Source organism: Kryptolebias marmoratus, linkage group LG2, assembly GCF_001649575.2.
Source record: "Kryptolebias marmoratus isolate JLee-2015 linkage group LG2, ASM164957v2, whole genome shotgun sequence".
Lineage (NCBI taxonomy): Eukaryota > Metazoa > Chordata > Actinopteri > Cyprinodontiformes > Rivulidae > Kryptolebias > Kryptolebias marmoratus.
The window spans coordinates 26,523,138-26,527,080 of record NC_051431.1 but is presented as its reverse complement, the minus strand read 5'-3'; positions in this window follow the sequence as shown (position 1 = coordinate 26,527,080).

Genomic DNA, 3,943 nt, shown 5'->3' with positions numbered 1-3,943 from the left:
GCACAAATCTGGGAGCTCCCCGGAAGCGTGAAATGAGTCTCAAAAATAGTTGTGCACTCGTAACTGGATCTGTATGTAACTGCAGTTTTGTGTGTGTGTATCTGGCGACTTGTGTGTACTTTTTCAACATTTGGAGGCGTAGGAAAAGGTTTATTTTCTTTTTAAGGCTTACAATCATGTTTCACAGATACAACTATCCAAACTTACACACAAAGATGCTTACACGAGTTACAAATACATTTTTACACACGCACTGACGGCCCACCACTGCCGAGTATGAGTCAGAACATTGGGTTTGCCTCATTCACCATACCCGACAGTGATCAGTATAAACTAAAAAAACTTGTAGTCCTTGGACTGAAAATGGAGCCCAAGCAGTAGGAGGTTTTCACTCCTGCTGAATGAAAGCATCATCTTCAGCTCAGCTGTGACACACACACATTGTTGCTTACTGATTTAATCAAGTTTAAAGTTGTAAAAGCCTCAAAAACAACCGGCCAAATGCGGGTAAATATTTGAAGTGGCGGGTGAATTTGATCAACACACACGCTACTGTGGCGGGTTGGCAATTTAAACAGAAAAGGTGTTATTTGTCCTTTTGACATATAGGGGGCAGTAATGTGCTCGAGTTGCTGCTGTTACGTCGAGCCGCGTTTCCCCGTCTGATACGGTTCCCCCTGCATCTCTGTGCCGTGTACACGGCAAAAAGCACGCGTTCATGTTCAACACTCGTAACTGCCGCGCTGTGCTCGCGCTGCATTGTGCCATTGTGGCTGGTGGACAAAATTTTTAATTTCCACCCCTGGTTTGCATGTTTAGTGTGAATGCTGAGAGTTGAATGACTGCTGATACTTGTTAAAAAAGTTAAAATTGAGTTGGTAAAGTTAGAACAAGCAGAACAAAGGCTAAAATAAGCAGAGCAGAAGCTAAACTTAGTAAAAGCCAGGCTGAACTGAGCACAACACCAGCTAAATGGAGCAGTGTGGTAACTAAAAGCCGAATGTCATCTAAAAGCAAAAGAAAAGTACCTAAAATCAGCAGAAAATTAGCAAAGAAGCAACTAAAATGAAAAAAAAAGAGTTTAAAATGAACAAATCAGTAACTAAAACTAGCAAAACAGACACTAAAACTGAATTAACATAACTAAACACAAAATTTAACAAAATGGCAGCTAACAGCAAAAGAACAAAACAGTAGCTAAAATCATATGTAAGCAAAATGTTAAAATGGCAAAAAAGTCAAATTTTTTGAAATGAATAAAAGTTACAAAAACTAAAAGTTATACCATCCAACTCCTGAACAAGCTGAACGTTTTGATATCTGAGAAGTTTAATTAGATAAAAGCATGCTGACGTAGTTATATGCCAAAAAAATGTACAAAAGAAACTATAAACAGGAAAACAATTGTATGAATGCTGACTCAGCATTCATATAACAGCTGAACAAATATAAATTAGGAATAACTTTTGAACATTATTCTGTTACAACCTGGCTAAACTTTCAGCGGAAATTCCACAATATTTCTACTGCAATAACCATATATGGTGAAACTGGCACTTTAAAGGTTTAAATATTAGCATTGACATGAAGTGCTATGAAATTTATTGATCATTTTTGAAATATTACAAATTATGCTGTAGACTTTTGGTAGGAAATGATGCATATTTAGTGGATATTTTTTATCATACATGATTCGCATATACAAAAAATTCCAGCCCAAAACATTTAATAAATTGTGTATATTGACAAATACTATGGCTTTAACCAATTTACCATTATTTCACACTGGTATGTTGTTTTTGAGAAACTTGAAAAATGATAAACAGTGGGCAGTTCTTTGGTTAGTCACTAGCCTAGCCTGGACAAAGACTTCTGGACAGTACTAACCAGGTAATAATGTCTAGTCAGAGCCAATCCCTGATCCTGAAGGGGTCCCAGCTAACTGCTGTTGTTTGCACTTGCAAATAGCCAAGAAACTCTACAAATAAATGTGTAATGTGAAATCTGCAGCATTGTAGAAGTTTATAAAACAAAGTTTACATGATTGGAGTTGTTTTAAAATGGCACCGACTTACTTTGATCTCGTCTTGATTCATATTAGCATTTAGCTCACCAGTCCAGTCAAATTCAAATGCTGTTGCTCAAAAACTGAGCTTGTTCAAAGAGCTATCTACAAGAGGTAATATTTTATCTATAATCTTGCCGCAAAACTCAACTTCAGATGTTAGCTATCCCTTTAAATATAATTTAGAACACTGTCTGTAGGGTTGTGAGATACAACTATATTCTGAACTCAAATTTAGGTTTGTCTTGATAATAAACATTTTTAAAGTTCATTCATACTCAATATTGACATAGTCAGAGGGCAACTTTTGAAATATGCATGTAAAAGCAAAAAACACTCCCTCAGCATTATTCCAGATGTGTCACAGCTATATTAAGTGTTGTATTTTCACTGAGAAACAAGGCAGCCTGTGGCCAGGAACCGGTTAACACAGAGGCCTGAGCTACAAAGGCAGACCACGAAATGTCACAAATCAAAAACTCAAAGTTCCACAGCCACTGAGGGGAAAAAATACCACACCACCGCCACACCACGATACTGCCTTTTGGTCTAAACTTGATAGGGGTAAAATGCATATTCATGAGGTAAGCAACTTGTGATCCCAAACAAAGTAAAGCCCTGGCTTAGGGAGATTGGGCCTGCCGTTAATGACTTCTTCGTTTTAAGCCCGCATAAGAAAGCCCCCTGATTTCCCTGCGCTTGTAGTCCATGAGAATATTTAATACCGTTATTAATCATTTTTAATCCGTTTGCTTTTAATTAAGAAACAGCATGTTGCTGTCCTATCAGCCTGTGCCAGCGCACAGATTAATTGTAGCTTAAGATAGCCGGTTGTGATTGGTGTAATGTATTAGCTAACAAGACGCCCGGCTTCTAAAGATACTTGTACACTACCTTGGGAACTTGGCACCACTCCAGGGCCACTCTCTCCATCCCTCTCTCAGTCACACTCTCTTTTCTTCTTCTATCTGTCGTCCCGTGTGTCTTTTCCTGTTTGATGCTGTAGTCAGACGTCTTTGGGAAACCTTCTGTCTCATCTCGGCATGCCGCTGTGTTTGTAGCACCATTACTCTGATGGCAGGCCAGGCTATCCCTGATGAGGGAGCACAGTGGAAAAAAAATCTTTCATTTTGTCTCTGCCCAGAGGCGATACAGTGTAACCTATAGTGCCCCCACCCTCCCCCCTCATTCCCTTTGCAGGCTTGGACTTTATTCCAGGCAGGTTCAATTTAACGCACTTGGCCCCAGGTCCAGATTAGGAGGTCGGGGAATTGTGGCTTGATGGTTACATCCTCATTAGGTTGTTGTTTTGTCTTGCTTTTTTGTAAGTGGGAGATGCTTTACCACAAGTAGGACTAGGATGCTGCTGAGACTGGAACATGAGACAATATTAACACTGAAGAGAGTGATGTAGGTGCCAGGACGGAGGTTGCAGGGCAGCATGTCCTGCTCTGATGTACTGTAACTGTCCTTCGCTGAACAGCGCCAGAACAAATGTTGATTCATCACTGATTCTTTGCTTGTTGAGAGGTTTACTCTACTTTAAATATTAGTTCCTGCTCATCAAATCACTACAACTGGTAAGTATATGTAAGTCATAGCTATTTGTGGCACATTTATTCTCTGGATGCTGTAAAACTTTTAAGAATCGTCTACATGGTGCAGTCAGATTGAGTGCAGTACAGTTTAACTAATTCAAATATTTTTTTAAAATTAATCATTATATACAATTAAAACCAGATATTTACATACACTGTATAAAAGGACACTTTTTCTATCACTTTCTGAGTATAAATCAAACTAAACCTTTTCTGTTTCAGATCAATTAGGATTTCCAAAATTAATTTTATTTGCTAAATCCTTGAATAATAAAAACAA